The sequence below is a fragment of the Haemaphysalis longicornis genome, unplaced genomic scaffold (assembly GCF_048455015.1).
Source record: "Haemaphysalis longicornis isolate Haplotype H1 unplaced genomic scaffold, Haemaphysalis longicornis Haplotype H1 scaffold_9, whole genome shotgun sequence".
In the NCBI taxonomy this organism is placed as follows: Eukaryota; Metazoa; Arthropoda; class Arachnida; order Ixodida; family Ixodidae; genus Haemaphysalis; species Haemaphysalis longicornis.
Genome location: NW_027526460.1, coordinates 48,271,145 through 48,293,349, shown reverse-complemented (window position 1 = coordinate 48,293,349; position 22,205 = coordinate 48,271,145). Strand labels below are relative to the sequence as shown.

At 48.3% G+C, this 22,205-nt stretch overlaps 1 protein-coding gene across 2 annotated transcripts in view; it reads left to right on the top strand.

Annotated features, from left to right (window-relative positions):
* Mglur (metabotropic Glutamate Receptor) overlaps window positions 1–22,205 on the top strand; it is a 269,734-nt gene that overhangs the window by 107,650 nt on the left and 139,879 nt on the right. For both annotated transcript variants that reach the window (XM_077684454.1, XM_077684455.1), the window contains exon 2: window positions 2,423–2,529. The gene's annotated coding sequence lies outside the window, so the exon portion shown is untranslated. The remainder of the gene's footprint in view (window positions 1–2,422; window positions 2,530–22,205) is intronic.

The window sequence follows — 22,205 nt, the reverse complement described above, 5'->3', positions numbered from 1 at the left end:
ATCTGATATCGTGGCAACGGAGCATTGTAATAAGCGGTTTATTTTACCATAGAAATAATACAAAAGTTGACAGTGCCATAGCTGTTCATCGTTATATCCGATATATTGTTATAATGAACGGTATCGTGATAAGTGGACTCGACTGTATATATATATATATATATATATATACAAGGAGCAGTGTAACTTTGAGGATGGTAGAGAACACAAGAAAAGAAAAAACTTCGAACAAGGGAAAAGCACGATTGTTGCCAACGTTTCAGCAAAGAGACTTGCCCTGACGAAAGGAAGTCTCTTTGCTGAAACGTCGGCAACAATCGTGCTTTTACCTTGTTCAAAAGTTTTACTTTTCTTGTATATATATATATATATATATATATATTGTCATGGGACACGTAGGCGGCCAATGCCCTATACTGCCACGGCTCATCACAGATGACGACGAGAACGACGAAGAAGTGGCTGGGTCCCAGCGCCCGCTGCTATGGCCGCATTGTAAATTCTGTAAATAGATCGTTCCTCATCCCTCAACCATCGTTCGAGTCATAGGCTCTGCCGCCACGTTACATTTGGTGGAGAGTGCGGGTCGTCATCCCCGTCCTGGCCCCAGCTTCGCACCTCATCGGCATCGAGGGTGCGTGAACCACGTCGGGCAGCCCCAGCCCCGCCGGTACAAGCACTCGACGGCGCCCCCCGCCCCGTGTCCCCAGCCCGTGACGAGCCGATCCAGAGCCGCGAAGATCCGACGACATGTAACGAGACGACGACGACGTGTCCCCAGCCCTGTGGTCCGACGTGGTTACAAGCCCTCACCGTTTCGTCGTTGCTTTGAGGACGTCGCCTCTGCTGGACAGTGCTCACCTAACCCATCCCTTACATCCGTGGTGGCAAGAGCTTCACTGTGTATTATCATCACATCGTTCACCTTCACCGGGCTCATCATGCTGCTGCGGTCTCGACCGGGACGGTCGCCTTCGAGGAAAGGGGTTAGTTTCGCCATCAAACACAATGAAGACAGCAGCGGCATGTAGCCTCACGCACAAGCATCTGCGGCGACGACGAAGCTGGGTGGGGCACACTGCCTGGGATGTGTTTTCCCCCATTGCTCATCTGCGTCACCAACCTCACCGCGCTGCAGCTTCGACCGGGACGGTCGCCCTCGACAGGGGGGTAATGTCATGGGACACGTAGGCGGCCAATGCCCTATACTGCCACGGCTCATCACAGATGACGACGAGAACGACGAAGAAGTGGCTGGGTCCCAGCGCCCGCTGCTATGGCCGCATTGTAAATTCTGTAAATAGATCGTTCCTCATCCCTCAACCATCGTTCGAGTCATAGGCTCTGCCGCCACGTTACATTATATATATATATATATATATATATATATATATATATATATATATATATATATATATATATATATATATATATATATATATATATATATATATAGTAGCAGCAAGAAACGTCCCGGGGAGCCAGAAGAAAAATTTGAGAAAATGGTAAACAAGAACAATGATTTACGTACGGACGTTTCGACTGGACTACTAGTCTTCATCCAAACGAAATCAAACCAACTATCGGAGTAACCAAAATAGGGTTACTCCGATGAAGAGGGGTCCTCCAGTCGAAACTTCATTAAAACACTGTTTTTGTTTTTAATCACGGGTCCACTATTTTCCCAAATATTTCTTCTGGCTCCTTGAGAACCCACCCACACGCATGCGCACACACACACACACACACACACACACACGCACACGCACACGCACATATATATATATATATATATATATATATATATATATATATATATATATATATATATATATATATATATATATATATATATATACACACGTCCTGCTCACGTCCCTAGCTGCCCACCCTTCAAGCTGTTCACTTCCCCTCTCGATTCATCCAAGATGAGTACAAGATAGGTGTGCGGAATTGCATTCAAATTTCCCGCCTTTTCACTGCTCAAGCGCTATCTGCTGGAAATTTTCGCTTGTGCCCTTCGAAGAGCTCTAGCTCTAGCTCCTTTGTTATAATTCTTGCTTTTAATACCGCCTCTCGGATGTTTTTGCGCGTTGGTTTTGTGTTTGCTACCGTAACACACAGTACAAAGTGTACGTGCAATGAGAAGAACGCTGGTACTCTCGGTGATGTAATTCCTCTTTGCTTCAATTCGCCTGATGTTTCATTTGTGGAGAATACTGCTGACATATATCAGCCAAGCTCTCAGTCTTAATAGTTTGTACTGGTCCTGCCTATGTATGCGTCGGGTCCAAGAATCTTTTCAATTTGGCCGGGTGGTTTCACCCAGTGAGAGACAGAGCGACAGACAGGAATTTCGTTTTTACGTAGCCCAACAAAACTTCTCGTCTGTAAACGTGTTCACGTGTTGTTCTTTTTTCAGGTCCAGTGATGATCCGGGCTCGTGTCCGGTGGCAACACTGCGCACTTCAGGCTCGAACGCGACTTGGCGCGGCGACCATCCGGATTCGGCGCTGCAACCTGCGTAAGGTCAGCGCTCATTTTTTAACACGAAAGGGTTTTATAACAAGGTCCACCAAGATTTAACTGATGTCATATCCATCACGGAAATGGCATCGCCAGAAAAGCTTCGATTGACGCGCCAGCGCCGGGATTCGAGCCACGAGCTCTTTCGCCGCAACGCGAGGTACGAAACGCGCTCACGACTCTGCTAAGAACAAACGCGTGAATAGGACGACAAACGCCTTATAAAGTTCCTTTTAGGTGGTGCTGCCATCTAGGAGAGGCGAATCGAAGTATTGCTGGTGACGCTAATGAGCGCCGATAGTTGGCACCTCGATGCTAGCGCCTACGTGTATGGGGGCCGCACAGCGCAAGCTGCGGAGAAGCCTAATTGCGGATGTCGCGCTCGTGACACGGTCCGCTGCTCCTTTCCTTTCGCTGCAGCGCACCGTGCGTTCACCAAACGATTCGCTGACAACTCGATTCGTTTCGTTCGCACGGACGGTCTGCGGGCGCCTGTGGTTTCAGTCAGATTTACGCAATGCTCCCGCTCGTGCAATCCAGTGTCTATCGTTGATGCGTGTAACGGTGCAATACCGACGAAATATAAATAGCTACGTGGAAGTTCATGTCGATGCACAATAAACATTCAACTGCTACTGTAAAGCCACATTTCACTTTCCTGTTTTATCGGTTCCTATGAAAGAGGGAACAACCACATTTTCTTTTTGCGCAACCTATACCTTTATATAGGAAAACCTATACAAAGGTCGTTCATATCTCGTAGTCGGCGAGCTAATGCGATTGGTCTGTTTTATTTGCCTGAGCAAAACACCTCTTAGCAAGTCCTAAGCAGTCCAAAACGGCTTTCGCAACAGAAGTTCTGTCGACAAAAATATATGTAGCTGCTTTGCAGCAGTTGTGAGAAGTCCAAAATGATAAATAAAAGGCACGCGAGCCTTTGTTACTTATGACTGTAGCAATGATTGTCGAGAGGTTCGCATCGGACTAGAGGATATCAGGGTTGCGGAAAAGCAGGGTTTGACGACCAAGCCTAATTCCTGTAGCCGAGTTTTAGATTTGTCGACGTTTAAGCGGAGGTTCCTGCTGCTATGGAAACTGTCGTGTATTGGAGCAGGAACATAATTGGTGAAAAGCAGCTCAAACGTAGGCGGAACTTTAATATATTGAATTTCGTTTACGTTCGAGCTGATTCTTCACCAATTACTACTGCCAGCTGACTCCCTAAACAACTAAAAGCCTCGGGGCTACCGTGCTTCCGTGACTCGCGGCTTCCTCTCTTACGACGTGTCGATGTCATGACGGAGGCACAGATGCGGAAACAAAAACAAGCGGTGGCAAATATGGTGTACAGGGAGGACGGCAGGAAAATAGAGGGAGGGGGGGGGTGCGTGACGTGGGCATAAACACACAGCAGGATTCGCATACGTTGTCCCATTTGCGGCGATTACGTGATTACCGGCTGACGTGTTGGCAGCGGGCCTCCTAACCCTGCTGACGCCGTGCTTACGAACGCACAACGGGCCCTAAGTGAGGTCGCCTGCAGTGGACGCGCGGCCATATATCGCCCAACTGACTACTCGTAATGCGGTGTCGGCTACGCGGCAGGTCATCTCTGGCCGCTGTTTGATAAGGAGGTTAACGGTGTCCACTGCGGGCGCCTCCATTCTTTCGGGCCGCCATGGTTGCTCAGCAACTATGTTCCTTTGTTCGCGCGTGGACCCTGCTCGCGACAGGAGTACGTCAGGGCAACGAATCTGTGGACGCTAGATAGCGTTGAACGCGTGTATGTGTGTGTTAGTGCACTTCAGCATGTCGTGAGGGCCAGCCAACGCAGCGAAACAACTGAGGTCGTCTGACATATTCGCCGGCATGGAAAAAAGCTGCTTCTTTTTTTTTGAGGAGCGCTAAGCTGAAGAGCTCGGCAATGTTTCATAGTGTCGTGCTTTTGTTTTAGGGACGAAGCCCATTAGGGGCTCGGGCTGTCGGCGTCTCCTGTCGTCGTCGTCGTCGTTGTCCTAATCGTCGTGTCAGGTAGTCACGGTACTAAAACACTGGGACACTCGTTTACGCCTCGCGCTAGAACGTAACACGCACTAAAAAAACACCGGGACACTCGTTTACGCCTCGCGCTGGAGCGTTTAGTAACGCGTAATAAAGAAGACCGGGACACTCGTTTACGCCTCTCACTAGAGAGCTTCGCGCTTCACGATAAGATACTTTTTACAGCAAGGCTGTATCCGTTGGCACAAACGCCAAGGCGCCAAAAATACAATTATACACTCCATGCTTCGCCATTCCCCAGGTTTCACGTTAGTGGAGATGGCCCGGGATTCTTCCTTGGTGGTTTCTTCTGTGCTTTGTGCTTGTAGTTGCTCTGAACCTTCTCCGCTGTTCATGCTTTCTACTTTCTGTGGCCTTTTATAACAACACCTTGTGCGGAAACACCAGTCTCTCAAACTATCGCTGCTGCAAGGCTTTGCCACCCCAGCCTACTGAAGATAAATAAATCTTATTTTAGTTGGTCTTCTACACCACTCTAAAAGCAATAAATAAAGGAGGAAGAAGATTGATTGATTGATTGATTGATTGATTGATTGATTGATTGATTGATTGATTGATTGATTGATTGATTGATTGATTGATTGATTGATTGATTGATTGATTGATTGATTGATTCTAGGGTTTAACGTGCCGACGCAACAAAGGCGATGAGGCGCGCCGTAGTGGAGGACCTCGGATTGATTTCGACTACCTGGGGATCTTTACCATGCGCCGAATTCTGGTACATACGAGCGTTTTTGCTTTTCGCATCCATCAGAAAAACGGCCGCCGCGGCTGGAAATCGAACCCGCTTCGGAAGAAGAAAGACGTGTGGAAGTTTGTATGGGTAGGCTTTATATACTGGCGTACGCGCTGACTTCAGTTCCTTCGCGGCGAGTTTCCGCTTAAAGCCTTGTGCAGCTGATTTATCGGCGTTCTCTCCGTATAGCCCAATTTGAAAGGATTAGATTAGAACTGCGTACTGTATAATATAAACCTTGACGCCATGAGCGTGAAGAGGTGAGGGACTTCTCGAGGAATGCGCCGCTCGGCGAACTAGAGCCACCGTCTTGATTGCGGCCGCCTCATGACACAGAAACCCTCCGCCCTCCCATACCCCCAAACCTTCCATTTTGTTATCTCATCGCAATAACAGCACTGCTGCTTCCGCGGCCTAATTGCAAACTCTGTTTCGCCTGGATCGCACGTAGAGTCTGGCGACTTCATTAATTCACTGCTTATCAGTATTCATTAGCCTCGTTCCGCATCAGCTTTCTCGTCTGTCCCCTCTCCCTCCCCGTCTTCTTCCCCCCTCTCATCCCTGCATCCCGTTCGCGAGAGTAAGGTTTTCCTCGCAGTCTCCTTACGCATGACTTATTCATTAGTCGCTCTCCTCCACGGTCTTGTTCAGATTCTTTGTTTCTTGAACGGGTTACCGCCACAACGTCACTTCTGGAGATCCCAGCCGTGCTCGTAGATTGGAAGAATTTTCTCCGCAGACATGAAATTCCGGGTCCCCATCCTTTGCAGGGTATGTTTTAGCAAGAAATCGCGTTTTTTTTTGTTCGTTTAGTTTCTTTAAGGTGAAGAATTAATATACGTATATGCAGCCTCTGTCTCTTCGTCCTGTTTCATCCGGTTTTTCAGAGGTTTAGGAGCAATTAAATCTACATGTTTTTTTTTTTTTCGAGTAACTTTTGACACAACTCGAACATTATTTTTTTATCTAAACAGTTTATGTAATTTTCATTGGAGGTCTTGCCAGGCTGGCTTTCTCAGTTCAGAACTCTATTGCTCCTCGCTGCTGCTACCACGCTCCCCACGATGCACGATGCAAGAACATCTGTGTCTCTCGCTATATCGTATCTGTGTCTCTTGCGTAATATCTGTGTCATATCTGTGTCTCTTGAATGGCCGCCAGCAGACGACGCGAATCGCCGGGGTTGAACTACCGATCACTGAAACTTAACGCTATTTGAGTTCTAAGGCCGTTCATTATTTATTCAGAGTCGCTCCCAGCACAAATATGTAGCCCAGAAGGGAACAACGCCTCCTCTCGAGAATTTCTGCCAAAAGGGAACAATGCAGAAAACCAAAAGGGGGCACACGAGCGCACAACGTGAGCGAGGCAAACGCGCTTCGTTTCCAGGAACTCAAAGGACACATCGGGCGCAAGCCAGTAATGTGGAAGAGAAGTGCAGTGAATGGGATGAAAGGCGACACTAAGCGACTTCGAAAAAAGAGCGCGGGAAGATAAATCGAGAAAACGAGGGATTGAATTTGCTTCCCCTACCTCGACTCATTGTTAGACGACCGCCTTCGGATTAGAGAAGGTTTCGAGAAAAAAAGCGACGTAATCCTTTGTCTCCTATTGCGCATGGTACGAAAGTGATCCTTCTCAGGTCGCTTGAGCCTTCTCAAGTCGCTAACCCTTTTATTTCGTGCTCTCTTTGGGCCTTTCTCGATTTGTGTCCGGACATAGTGAACGAGTTCAGGCCTGAAGCCTTTTGTACGCCTTGGTCGTGTCCGAAAACGCATGATGTATGACGATTACAAAAACTTAGGCCATCGCCTCATTTCCACTTCCTCTTATCAGCGGGAGTGAGTGGTCGCCCGTAGGGTGCTTTATTTTCAGTTTGTTTTTACTTGTAACCATTATGAGAATTGAAACTTACCAGGTCACCTAAGCACTCATTATGATGTAGGGAGTGTGGGAGAATTAAAGAGGCCATGCAGACAAAACACAAGTTTGGTTCATTCGAAAGGGTACCTCGTTAGAATTATAGTGACACTTAACACAAACTTCACTCAAGTAAGCTGCATAACTAGTAAAAAAGGGATTGGCCATGCGACTCGATACAGCTCATTTCCCGCAACAGAACCTATGATGCCATATGCGCAGCTGTGTGATTGGCTGATGCCGGCAAAAGCAAACGCAACCAGGGCTTATAAGCTTGCCGAACAAGCTAATGTAATGCCTATTCATTTTGAAGCTGTAAGAATGGTGGGGCAATAAAAGTTACAAAAATACACATAAATAAAGAAGTACCGGTGCGCAGTGCTGTTGGTACTGCGCGCACCATGCTTGTTTTAATTGCACAGCAGTTCACCGCTTTGGCGTTGTCTTACACGATACTGGCCTATTCGCGCAAGCGACGTTGTTTTACGCGACCCTGTTTGTCGAGAATACCTCATTTTTCACGAAACGATTACTTCTACCGTAAAAAACGAGCCAGTGGCATAAAGAACCACAAGACGCGGAAAAAAAAATCTTGTTGTGTTGTTGCTCCTGAACAACGCTGCGCATCAAAGTATTCAGGTCCCAAGCAAGCCACTCGAGCGCCACTTTCTTCATTGCCCTGTTAAAACAGCTTAAAAGACGAATTGACCTATGTGAAACCACATCCGTTGCTGGTTTGTGTTGCTTGGGAGTTGCCTCGATCCCGGAAATATTCCTGCTGGCCGCAAGATGTCTCTTCGGCCAGGATACGCTGCACAGCAGAGCGGCTGCTGGAGAGCTATGGTACCTATGTGGCACAAGCGCAAATACGCGCCTCTACCAGCGCCAGATGAGGAAGACAGATTGAGATTTTCCGATGCCAGGGTGAGCTCCTGAATTGTGAAAGGTTCATCTATCAACGTCGCGTTCATGATGGAGTCGCAGAACGCAGCAGACACCTCTTACATTACGGCGTTTCTGGGCGGAGGAGGCATTTTGGTGCAGACTTCTTACGCGGTGCTCACTACCCTAACGTCCATCTGAAGTGCCGTATCTCAGAAGGGGTGAAGTAGGCTAGGCGAGGTTATAAAGTTGCGAAAATTTTCAGTATGCTTGAGAGTGACGCGCAGATCACTCCAACAGCAGAACTGGCTCCAGAGCTCTTTAGCGAGTTTGCGAGCTTGAAAACCTGCTTTTAGATGGGTTTCTGTGCCTGTCTAGGAGTTGGAGTACCCTCCACAGATGTTTTTCGTGCGAGGAGTCCCTTGTGCTCCCAGCTCGTACGCCCACGCATTTTGTTTCGAATGAAGCACTCGCATTAAAAGAACATTATCTAACTTCTCGAGCGCGGTAAGAGCAGACTGTTCTCACTTAGGCCATTCCTGAAGTTATTCTGATTAATTTTGTAGGCTTTTAGTTTTTGTAGACCTCTTCCTATTCCCATGATGACTTTAATGTCGGCAGAGGTTTACTACCAAAAATCTGAATGTCAGCAAACTATACCACAGACGACAGCACAGGGACAGATATCGATGTTACGACTCAACAAAAAAAAAAGGTGGCTCAGAAGCCGACCTGCACGAACAGGTCCTGCAGGGGTTTTCGGCTAATCGAGCTCCAACGCCGGCGTTCGACCACGCAGCAAACTGTAGAGGAACATCAATCGACTTTTTGCCGCAACGCGATTACATCGATACGTGAAAAACACCCAAGCATGGAAGACTCGAGGAGAGAGCCGCCCACCCAGGCCTGATCGGAAAGGGCCCCTACTACGAACTACGAAAGGGAACCCCGCCCCCGTCGTACTCGAACTAAGCCTAGGCGTGGCCCCCATGGTGTTCGATGTAACCGCCCCTGTCGGAACCGACAAGGAAGTTGCCCAAGGTCCAGACGAAAGGAACCTAATGTCGAAAGTGAGGCAGATGACACTGATGTCGAGGACAAGCCGACCATCGGTCGTTAACGAAAATGCCAACAACCACGAGTATACCTGCTCCAACCGGCAATCAATCGCACGTAAGAAAACCTCGATTTCCGCCAATTTTCCCGTCTGATTACAAATTAGCGACTTTCACCCAAGGACAGCCCCTACTTCGGCCAGTGGCAGATTGACCAAGTCGCTCCTGCGGTGGGCCAGTCGGCCCGCCTCACCGCGAGTGAATTCCAGGAACATGCGCTGAGAATTTGCTACGATCAGAACAGAGACATAACCAGCGCTCAGAACGACGAGCTGACAAAGTCTCCGTGTATGTGAAAGCCCTTGACAAGTCGTGCAATGAAATCATAACCAGCATCGAATGTGGGACTCTTTCCGGTGGAAAAAAAATGGCCGACCTACACTCCCTGCAAATACCGGTTCTCAACGCACGCGTGCTAGAAAGATCAGAGGCCACTCTCATCACTCTAAAGACTTTCTACAAATCCGACTGTTATGGATCAGAGCTTCTATGTCGTCCTTATCTCTCGCTGTGCCTGATATGCTGCCACTATCTCATGACGGGACAAAGAACGTCCATATATATACCCACGCCTGAGAAAATCAGATGCACCATTTGTGAGCACGAAAACTCAGCAGAGCAACATCAATAGCATATTCGTATTCTGCGGAAACGCACACGTCGCAGCGCGCCTGACTTCTCCTGAGAGAGAGCCCGAGCCTTATATTAGCACGCCACACACACGTCATGATACCTGGGTACACCCATACGCATGCCTTCCAAGCCAAGCCAGCGTTCAATAAACCGAGGCTACACACAGAGAGAAAGCGTAGACACAATCGATTAAATTTGGAAGTCGAAGTGCGGTGTTACCGGCAGAAACTCAGAAACTATGCGCAATTACTGACCATACAAGTCAACACAACAGACATACTGGCACTCCACGTAACGTGTGCCGAACCAAAATCGACAGGATACATCACCTAAGTGGACGCAGTAGCTTGTTTGTCCTTAGCGTCTATAGGGAACCAACGGGCACAATATTTTGACGGACTCCTCACATATGAGCGAAAGGAACCAAAATAGGGATTAATTATGTTAGGGGACTTCAATTATGCAGGCCCAACATTGCGCTGCGATACAGAGAACGCAATGCGATGCTGGCTGCCTCTAACGACAGCAAAACAAGGCGACTATTATGACGGATCGAGCTCACAGTGCACTGAAGGGCAACAGTCTAAGTACTGACACGTACCCCGACCTCACGCTTGTCAGAGATACCGCAACTCAGAACAACAATAAAAGGATTTACAGTACCGATAAATGACTCGGACTAATTCAGAGAAATACGCGACCAATAAAGGTAAACCGAGTCACAACAAGAGGTCCCTAATCCAGTAACCCTCCATCGTTTGACAACTTCAAGCTTACCTAGAGAAAACAACCAGTCATAGAGACGTCACTGGAACACCCGGCTGTAGACAAGCATTTTATGCAGCTGTGGGATACCCGCCACAGCCTGCAAAGGTGATCGCGTAGGTAGGCACACAAACCAAAGCTCAAACAGCAATTCGCGGCCTTTATGGCGAGCTATGTGATGGCACTAACGCTAAGTAGCTGGAAATCTTAGCGAGATCGCATCGAAAAAACCATGGGAGTGCCCAAAATATGGGAGCTGCTGGGAACCTTCATCGATGAACCTCAAACCAAAAAAAACTTTGAAGCCTTGTCGGATCCGAGAAGGACAACCGGAAACGATGCCCTCATTATGGAGTAGTTAAAGAACGCATACTTAGTCATGGACGCTACACCACCGCCATTGTCTCACAGCCTCAACTAAAGCAACAACGTATTTGCGCTGTTCGTAGCTGCTATAACTAACGTTTGGGTTTGGGCTAGTTGGTTGTCTGTGCCTTCTCTTCCTGTCTTCGTTTAAGCGCTGTTTCACAGTTTAGCTGCTATAAAGTACGGGCATATACAAGCACAAATTGCCGAGACTATTCCATGCTCTGAAGCGTAAGCCAACTGCCGCCGATAATGCTGACAATGTTAATTTTTCCGAACCATCATTTGATGAGTTTGGGCCCTCACCTAAGGGGAAATTACAACAAAAATTTGGAGCAGGATTTCCGTAACCTGTGGCGATAATTTTGGCATGTGACAGCTGTCCACCCACCCGAAACAACATATTCGAGCCTTCAGATACCTCGGGGAGATGCCTTTCCGTTGTTCATTGCATTTCCTTGCGCGGGTAGTCTGTTGCGTTGACTGATGCCTGTATCTATGGAGGCCGTGATTTGGCTAAGACAAGGTGTCTCAGCCACGGAGCAAGCTCCGTGGTCTCACCTGTGGTCTGGCCTGGGACCCTTTTGGATGCCGTTACGTTGCGCTATAGTATTCCGCCTCGTATTCTTCCGAGCTGAGTATGTTCACAGTTACGAACACTCCACTATACTCACAGACCCCGGAATTCAGGCATGCCGTAAAGCCGGAATGCTGGTGAAATGAAGCGGGTGCGGCCGTGCTGACACGCTTGTGCAGGAAGCCTCGTGCAGCTGTAGTAGTGCATTTGGTGTACGGCATGTTCTGGTCTTGAAAAAGGGCTGGCTTCCCTTCGGTAACGCGTTTTATAAGTAAATGTCTGAAATTTTGACACAGTTCTTCGGGGGTAACTGTTCTACAGCGACCTCGCGGAATAAATAACCTTTAAAGGAGAAAAAGGAGGGTGCACTGGGACTTCGCCTGCACCAATCCTCTCGATATTAAGATGGCAGAGGCTGTTGCCGCGTCCGTTTTTGTAGGCACGCGATATTCCCCGAAGGCAGCCGCATGTACCGCGCACAAAGGCGCCACAAGGTGGCCCTTCGTGATCAATACAGGGTAAGCAAAGGGGAAGCCCGACTTGTAAGCGCCCGGCGTGCCCTGTGTGCGTGCCGCGGCCATTTTATGCCCGGCCTTGTTGGGAGCGCGCGAAAGCGGTGACGTTAATTGTCTCGAGGGAAGATGATAAACGACCGTTCGGTCATGGCTTCTCCGCGGCGGCCCAGAAGGGAGACGTACGGCCTTTCCCGTCTAGGGGCCCCCGCCTGTCCTCCTCTTGGCCCGGCCATACTCGAAGCAGCAGACGCGCTCACCCGAACGGGATGATGTGGGGGAGTGTCCTTTGGAGCGGCACGAATGAGCATTGTTTCTGGGGCGTCTCAATTGAGATCCGCACGCACCTGAGCCCACTGTGGCGGCTTCGTGCAGCGCATTCGGAGGTGAGGTCAGCTCGCGCGATCTCGACCACCGGGGTGGCAAGACCGCTAATGTGCTGCTGTTGCGCTTGGTTTCGGGTGTGTAAACGAAAAAAAAAAAAAAAAAAAAGAATCCCGCACCCCTCCGTCTAACGACGACAATGGTTGGACGCGAAGCTTTCCAATGATGGACTCTTTGTTTGGTCAATCCCACACTGCGAGTATCTGCTACTCTGTTGGCACGCACCACTTTTCTAGAATACCCACAGAAACTCTCGGGTGTGCACTCCGTAGGACTAACGTTCGGGTTTGGGGTGTACAGCTCGAATCGGTGCCTGCTGCTTGGCATTCGCTTTGACCGTGTTGATATGGAGCAAATGTATAGACGTCGATTTCGTAACGGAAGGACCCAGGTTCGATTCCGGCCGAGGGAAGCGTTTTTTTTTTCCTTTCACTTAACCTACAACAGCTCATCATCATCGTCAGAGAAAGTTGGCTTTCCTGCAGGGTATTAACGGTATTAACGAGGCAAAACGAGGACACCAGATATTCGCTTTAAAAAGCGCTCGTTTAATTGTGAGGGCGAAACTGCGGTGTAATAAGAGATCCCAGGCGCCCAATGCACAGCATTTTTATAACTTTTCGGTGCCAGCTTTAAAGTACTGACGGGCAGCCTTTTCTGCGGTGCGACCCGCGTCGGCCATGTCTACCTCCACACCGCTGTTTCTTTCTCGGCGTTTCAATTTTTTTGCGTGTCTAGTTTCCTCCGGATCTTGGGGCGGCGGTCTTCGTTCGCAACACTCTCACATTGTAGATGGTTATCGGCAGTTTGAATTCCCATGTGCCGTGTGCAAACTTGTGGAGGCTTCATTTGCACCTGTAGACTCTAGGGACTCTGCGAGCAGCGCGCCAGGGCGTTTTGGGCAGAGCTCGAGAGCTGTAATGCTACAATGTTGGAACCTTTATCTCAACCGTGTATTGTATAACGTACTTAAGCTCTTCATCTCGTCGTGAATGAAACAGTTCTAAGTTTGCTCCGGCTCTCCGTCTTCCGAACGGGTGCAGCTCGCCCGCAAGGAGCTCGCAAGTTAAAGTCGAAATACATGAGCGGTAAAGGACGCGTCTGCGCATACTCTCCCGCTCCGATAACCATTTTCTTCTCCCGGAAGACCCGGAAGATCAGCCGCTTTGGCGGGCGTCTAACCTGAGAGATATTTTGACGCGACGCGTTTAAACTCAGATTGCTGGGGTGATGGCCACTTTACGCTACCACGACGCGGGCCGTCATCGAGAGCACCGTAGAAACATTTTGGACGAATACAGCGCAGCCAGAATCGGGTAACCGCAACTACCTGTTTGTGCTATAGTGTATGTTGCTGTATCTGCACCATTTAGATACCATTTGGTAATATAAATGTCAGCTCCGTGTCTATCCCGGCTTATCATTTGTACTTTCTTGATACCGCACTTGTCTCAATGCCATCTGTCGTTTTCCTATCCTTTTCGGTCACCCATCCTCCAAGCCATTTTGTGTTTAATCCGTTTCAAACACTGGTAGTCTCGCATTCATGGTATGTGCTCGTAACGTTAATTCCGTGTTTCAAATTACAGGCAGCTTTCATGTTTCCTATCTACAAAATCTACAAAAAAAAGGATACCGCAAACTGAACACTGTCCTGGAACACTTTGTGAGTGGCGAGAGCAAGGATTCGAACTAAAGGGGGATACAGTCTAGTCCACTTATAACAATATCCAAGTGCCAAGGAAATCCCATCGTTGTAACCGATGATCGTTGTATGCGGGTTGCTAAGTAAAAAGACAGAGCAGAACTCAAAACATTTTATTTGCATGTAAGCAAGGTTGTACGGCTACCTATTGGTGGAAAAGAAGACATACTCGGTCAGCTTTGTTCGCTGCACGTGAAGCTGGCGCACATCATTTTTAAGAGCACCTATAGGTGCTTCAACTAGCTGAGCGAAGGGTCCTTGGTGGAAAAACTAAGTCCCCGAGAGGTTATCATGCGTTGGGTATCCTGCGAAGGTGCTACCCGAGTAGGCTGTACATCCGCGTCGTCAGAGTTGTCACTGACACCGCTGTCCGCGGGAGGTATCCCCGCCACGATCGCCTCTTCAGTGAGGCACTCAGACGTTTCCAAAACATCGACCCTGACGTTTGTTCCGCGGAAAAACGGAGGTAGTTGAAGAGGCACCCAGTCAAATTCAAAGCAGCAGTCAGGGGGACGGAGCCAAAGTGGCGGCATCGGGAGGGGTGTTTGAAAGGAGAACTGTTCCCCTCCTCCTCTCGCTTCTCGTAAGCGGCGCAGTTGACTCGTTTTCTGCGGGGTAAACGGGATGCGAGGCGCATCGCGGCGCATGTTGTCGGCGTGGTTGGCGTGGAGATCCGGTGGCAGCTCGCATTTTCGGTGCTTGCTGTAATCCGATTCAATCGTTATATCCGATATCGCGGCACTGGAGCATTGTAATAAGCGGTTTATTTTCCCATGGGAAGTATACAAAAAAGGACGGTGCCATAGCGGTTCATCGTTATATCCGATATATTGTTCTAAACGGTATCGTTATAAGAGGACTCGACTGTATACTAAAAGAAAGTAAACATGGGTGAGTGAGTGAGTGAGTGAGTGAGTGAGTGAGTGAGTGAGTGAGTGAGTGAGTGAGTGAGTGAGTGAGTGAGTGAGTGAGTGAGTGAGTGAGTGAGTGAGTGAGTGAGTGAGTGAGTGAGTGAGTGAGTGAGCGAGCGAGCGAGCTGCCTAACTCTGGCGGGGTCGTATGCGAAAAGCAAGAGCAGAGGGAGAATAAATGGAGCAAACTATTCAGGGAGACCGGGAGCCTAAGATCTCTTGTTACGAGAAGACAATAAAAACAAGTGAAAGATAGCCGATCTCTTTCCTAATGTCCGTGCAGCGCCCGGACATGTCGCGGCTGCCTCCCCTCATTATACACACACTATACGGCCTTCCTGCGCACACAAAAGCGGGGACCGTATACAAAGGACGGAGGAGCGTCGGCGCCGCAGGCTCGTTTCAGGCACGCGAGCCTGCGAAACGGCCGAGCACGCAGAGCGGAGAAACGAATGCCTGCAGCGCAAGGCGCACTGCATTGAGTGCGCTGTCGCCGGTTATGCCGAGAATCACGCAATGCGGAGCTCCAGTGTGTCCCAGCCGGGGAAACCACGATCTGCGGTTCCTCTGAAGAATCGCTGCTGCCTCTCTTGGGTAGACCGTCGCGCGTGAATATGCCACTAGCAGCCGCACACTTGGAAACGAGCGCCGCTTACAGTTTGGTGCTGTGCTGAAAAAAAAAAAGGAGACGCTAATTGTAATCAACGCGCTCACCCCTAGTTTACATTCGCCCGACACTTTTGTGCATTGCGCCGGAGAAAAGTTCCGCATTCGAGTGTTGGTTTTTGTCACCGCGAGGGGCGTGGACAGGAGCTCTGTGGCCTGCCCTTTAAGTAGCCTTTGTTTCCGCAGGCACGATGCAACGTCCATTGTCGCAGGCACGCACGTCGCGCGGATGCCTCCGGCATCTTCTATTGTCCGCGAGTGGACGTTAAATAAATTAGGCCACCGGAGATGCTAGCCTGGCCACCGGGGGTATTCGCCGAGTCGTCCGACCGTGCGGAGAGGACGTGCAGGCGCGGACGGGGACCGCTTTCTCGGGTGGCAGAAATTCTGCAGTGCTCTCTGCGGCGGCAGCGCATATATGCGCAAAGCGTAGGGCGTGCCGGCCAAGAATGCAGTCCATTAAAAGTTTTCGGGGTCACCGCTAAGCTGTATTACGAAGAAAAAGGGATAGAATGACTAATATTTTCTACTTCAGCAGCTAGATGTTAGAATGAAGAGAGATTTTAAGGGAGCCAGATTGCCAATTACGCTGCTTTATGTGAATAACATTAAGGTTAAAGAAGCGAGGGCTCTATCTTCCCTCGTACTTGAACGTCCTGCACGTAAATTCAACCTCGGGAATTGCGTATGAGCCTCCTCATCATTATCATTAACTTTATTGAAAGAAAGAAACGCGATTGTTCAGAGCAGAGCGGCTTTTGGGGTCATCATTTCAAGACTTCATTGGATTTTGCCCCCTCTCGACCCTGGTTAATCAGTGTCCTCTGAAGCTCCTGGTCTGAGCTGGCAAGAGCTGGTTCCCACTGCTCTTGTATCTCATGCGGTGTTGTACTGCCTGGCTATGTGTCCGTGCATTCCAACGTAACATATTACTATGTCGGTTTACCGCCGCACTCGGGGTAAGTGTGTTGATATTAATAACGAAGCTGTTTAGTAATTCGTTGATTCCGGCGTTTCTTAAAACGCAGTATAACAGTATAAAGAAAAGGAATCACCGACACCGGCAAGATTCGAGCCCGCCATTCCGATCCGGTCAGAGCAGTTTGGATGTTGGACTTTGAATTTGAATCAGGTTAAATGGCAGAAAGCTTCGTGTTTTAACCATTCTTCTCTTAAGAAATGCGCTTTGATTTTCGTATGTTTTGATTAACCTTGTTCTGTTCGTGTTAGCTTGTCTATGAATGCCTATTACTGTCGCGAAGATTTTGTACGAAAAAGTACAGACATATGTCCTGCTAAAAGGACTTTTGGCTTTACTGCAAATCGGCTTCATTGTGGCGCATTGCAGCCTCAGATGAATTTAAACAATCTAAACATAGGAATTTATACTTCCTTTGGTTAATAAATGGCTAATCACAGTTTGGTTTTGTCATTACGCTGTCATTCACATCTCAGTTCTGGCGGTCTATACGACGCGTAGATCACGATACCAAATTCTGCATTGAACTAAATTTCTTGCTCCAAGAGCGGGAATATAAAATAGAGTAATTTGGGAACAGACTGTAAACCGCGGAAAAAGACAACATATGCGGCTTTTCCTACTATGTAGTTCGAGTATGCGAACGAGTAATGTTTAAGGTGTTTCCTTCATTTTGACGAAATGCTATGTTCTGAATACGCGCGCATCAGTCACATTTTGAACTTCAGACGTAAGAAACTGTGTTCAAAAATAAATCCAAGGTCCAACTTTCGTCCAGCCATAAAACCTGAACATGAACAATACGGGCGACTTCGTCATTATGGCGTGTCTATATGGTTTCCCTAATGCCAAGCAGCTTGTAGAATGGTTAGCCAGCACACTATTCTTAAACCAATAAAGACAACTCCTAATAGACAGTACACAGGCTAGAAAACCAACGGAACTGACGATTTCGCGCTATTCTATTTCACTTATCCCGTTAGTTAGGTATATTAAGCCATTCATTAGTTTACAGACAGATAATGTAACCGGGAAAGAGCGCTGTTTCGTGAGCAAGAAGAAAGTGAGAGAACTTTTATTAGAAAAGGGTGACCACTGGTCACGATGGAGGAAAGAATGGGTAGGGAGGCTAAAGGAAAATAGACAAATGCTGGTCGTTTAGTTCGTGATGGAGAGGCACCCAGTCAATAGGGATCGCAATAGAGTCCAGATTTTGTGCAGGTTTGCGTGTTCGTTCGGGGGAGGACCCACTCAGACAACCCGTGCCAGACCGCTTTTAATTGAATAAACTGCTATTTCCTATAATAGTTGTGCATCAGTTTGTTGTAGATCGGGATGTGGTTGGGGTGATTTGAATATACGATGCCTGGCGAAAGCTGGGCACAACTAAACTAGGTGTCTGAGGTCTGATGGAGTGGTGGTACAGCAGTAAGAACATCCAGGGGGCAGGTGAGGGGTATACCTCCTGCGAATTGTTTCGGGTGAGTAGGCTGAATTTTCAATATTTTTGTTAATAAAAATGTCGCCTGAGCGGAGAATAGGAGGTAGGCGGCTGAGGTAGCCAGCGGGAGTTTGCGCTTTAACGACCGCGTCGATGCTTCTTGTACTGGTGGATAGGCATCGCTGGGGAGGGCGAGAGGGACTGCGATGGCCTTACCCCAGGCACCAGTGGAGGATGGAAGGGGGAACTCTCCTGAGTGGCGTCATGGACCTCCTGGTTTGTAGTCAGGTACTGAAGAAAATGGTTCGTAGTCAGGTACCCAGTCGACGCGAATGTTGGTGTTGTTCCGCTGGAGGAGTTGAATTTGAAACAGAATTTCGTGGACGACAGGGTGGGTGAAATTATACGATCGCAAAGCTGTGAGAGCCTCGTAAGAATGTGTGAGGGTGCGTATGGAGGGCGGTAGAGGTGGTTCACAATCAAGGGCGATAGCTGACACTGCGTGGTTAATAGCGTACAGCTCCGCATCGAGACTGGAAAGTTCTCTGCCAAGCATGGTGTTGTACCCTGAGAGAACCGGGCCTCAGGGCATGTCCAAGCAAGGCCCGCGCCGTGATGGTTTACGCTTGCGTCCGTGAAAATGTAAAGTTCGTTCTGAAGGCGATCCCTTTGGAGGCGTCGGATTCGCCGCTGCCGCAATGGTATATTACTACGCTCTATAGGTTTGCTGTGCGTAAAAGTATCAAGTGCTGGTCGCCGTCACAGTGCAATGGGGACTGGGTATTTGGGAAGTACTGGTAGTGTTCTGCTGCCCCACGCTGCTAAGGCGTGTCCCTGGTGTTTAAGGGGTCTTTTGAAGTCCGCCTGGGCTTTGGCTTTCTGAATGATGGATTCAATAGGAGGAAAAGGTACAGATTGCTCCAGTTTACCAATGGGTGTATGCTTTGGTAATCCAGAGACTGTCCTGAGGGTCGCCCGATGTAGCACCTGAATGGTTTTGATGGGGGTCTTGTTGAGGTCGTAAGCCGTAGCACCGTATGTGAGGGCGCTCACAGTGACAGCCCTGGCCATTATCAAGATGGTTCTCTGCTACGCTCCACCATATTTATTTGACAATCGACGGATGGAGTAGGTATGGCATTTCCTTTCGGTTTTAATCTTTTGAGCCAAATGCCAGGACTGTTTTTTGTTCCAATTCAAAGGCATAGGAGTGTAATGGGTTCAGTTGAAGCAGATACATTGCAGTTGACTATGTTGACTGCAATTTCTTGGGGCGGGTCAGGGGGCTTACAGCCATATACTGCCAGAAATTAGGTTTTTTCAGGTGCGAGTAGTAGACCTAGCTGAGCCAGAGTCAGCTCAAGGCTATTTGCCGCGGCCTGTAGCTCAACAACCTGGCTCTCTAAAGAATCAAAGTCGGCCGCTTCCGTCCAGACCGTGATATCATCGGCGTATATGGGGAAGCGGGCGCCTGAGTCAATTTCAAGTTGTCGAGCTACTCTGGTCATGGCCAGGTTGAAAATTAGAGGGCCTAAAATCGACCCTTGCGGAACACCGCGGTCGAGGTAGTAAGTTGTGGGTTCCCATCCGGGGTGCGAACCATGAAGGCGTTCCGACCGGCTTTGGAGAAATGCTCTAGCTGGAACTATACCGTTGCTATTGGTGACATAAATGGAAATTACAAATTAGGTGCCAATCAATAACAGCTGGGGTACCTAAATAGAGACAACTGCATTTATCTCATCGGCACGACAGTCTGTTCACAAAATAGGGTTCTATTTCGTTGCAAAATCTCTGCGCAGTGCAGGAGCAAAACATTTCATCCTTTAAAGGGAGACCTCCGCTCTTCGATTAAATTGATCGTTTCCTCTTTTGTACCAGTCATTAAGCACAGCTTTGGAGATGCATCCGATATGTCTCATCTTGGAACGCTTCTGAAATTCGCGGCCAGGTATTCGGGAAGTGAAAGTAATGGGAATAGGTAATGAAAGTTGTAGATGGGGGCGTTCTGCGTCCTTTTGGCAGGGAAGAGCTCGGCCCGCCCAGACAAGAAAGTCCGGGAAATGTTTTCCGAGCGCCAAATTATCCGGTAGCTACGTGTCCTCTCCCCCTCTCCCCCTCTTATATTCAGGAACAATGCAGCGTTCGCTATGTGTAGAGAATTGTGAAGCATTTAAATGTACAACACGACACGTGGATGGTAATTACCTCTGAATACGAGTAAACTTCCTCGGTAGGGAAAGTTTCGATCCGCTTTTTGCAAGACCAGAACCAGACCGCACGCGCGCGGGCATTATTAGCAAGTTTTGTCCCGAACAGCTTTTCTAATTGCCTGCTCCCGAAAAAAAAAAAATGGGAAGGGGGGAAGGGGGGGGGGGTTGCATGCACGCGCACACAAACGAAGCTCAAAAAATGATAAATAAAGGTTTTAAACAGCTGCAATTCATCCGCAAAATTTTAAAACGAGCTCGGTTTTCTTTCTTATTGTTCACTACTGGGTACTTGTACTTGTCTCTTTGGCCTTCTTTTCATGATATGCGGGTAACTATAGTGGGCTCCGGCTACAGACCAAAAGCCCAGTCGCAGCCCATAGTTTTATGATTTTTATTATGTTGGGAAGGGAGGCGCGTGATTAAACAACAAATTTTCTTTCTAAGCTGATAGAAATTGTAAAGTTGTTAGTGGGCTAGAAAGGATGTAACAATAAACAGGGTAAGAAATAATGTTTTTTACCTTTCGAACAACGACAAAAAAATCGCGTATTTTTTTTTAATACCAGATAATAAGTCTGCGGAACTAATAACTCTGAACACCGCGATAGTTTTCGGTAAGCGTCGCGGGAAGTAATTGCGGATTGGAGTTTGTTAAGATAAAGTTCAATTCCTGAGAATTTTGGTCACTTCGAACCAATCCTGTGTACAACTTCAATCACTGTTGTGATGTGTTGCAGCTGAAGTGAGGATCACCCTTTTATAGATAAACCCGAAAAAATACTGTGTATATTTGGAAGTATTTAAAAATGATGCCGAGTCGCTTACTTCCTCAAGAAGCCTTCATACTATGGTCTGTAGCATTCAGTGCAAATTTTGGCGTTGATAGTTTTTTTAATATACAGCGGAATTATTAGAAATGATAGTTGTAGAAACAACCGTGTCTAAAACGTCAAGGAGAACCCTGCAATATAGGAAGCGGCGGCTAAGAACACATGGAGTGTAGGCACTTTTGCTTTCTTGATTGTAAGTTGGACGTTTGCGGTCTTCCCTTGGGGGTGATATACCGAATGGTCACATTTCAGGTACGTGCCGTACAAATATTCAGCAACTGCAAGGCATACAAGCGCAGGCCCTCCGAACTTGCCTTGGCCTACCACGGTGCTCGTCAACAGCTGCAACCATTGTTGTGGCTCGTGATCACCCCTTACCCACTTACGTGACAATTGAAACACTCAGGGCGCATATTAGGCACCTAACCAGGCTGCTAGATCATCACCTCGCTAGTCTGCCATCTAAACGCCCACATGCGTCTTTCGCAAAGGTTGTAGCTTCCAACATCACCAGCATGCCGTCCAGCTATACACCTGCGATGAGGCCGCCACTCCCACTTTGGTGTACGACGCAGTCTCGAGCATGCCTTACTATCCCATGCTTAACAAAGAAGCAAGATTTTCCAACACTGGCACTACAGCAGCTAACTCTCATTTATTTACACGAGAGATAGTGACCGCGCTCATATTTACACCGATGGCTCTGTAACAACATCTGGTTCTGCCGGCGACGTTGTTATACCACGAATTTACATGTCCACAGAATTAAAAATAACCCATCTTACCACTTCCACGGCTGCAGAACTTACCGTCATCCGTTGTGCCCTTCACACCATTGAACAAACTTCATGCCGAAGATGGGCGATATTGTGCGACTCAAAGTCTGCGCTTCAATCGCTCGAGTCAGTTCTGTGCCGTGGACCTCATGAACAGCTGCTGGCCGAGATAAGACAACTGTACGACCGTGCCACCCAAGCGGG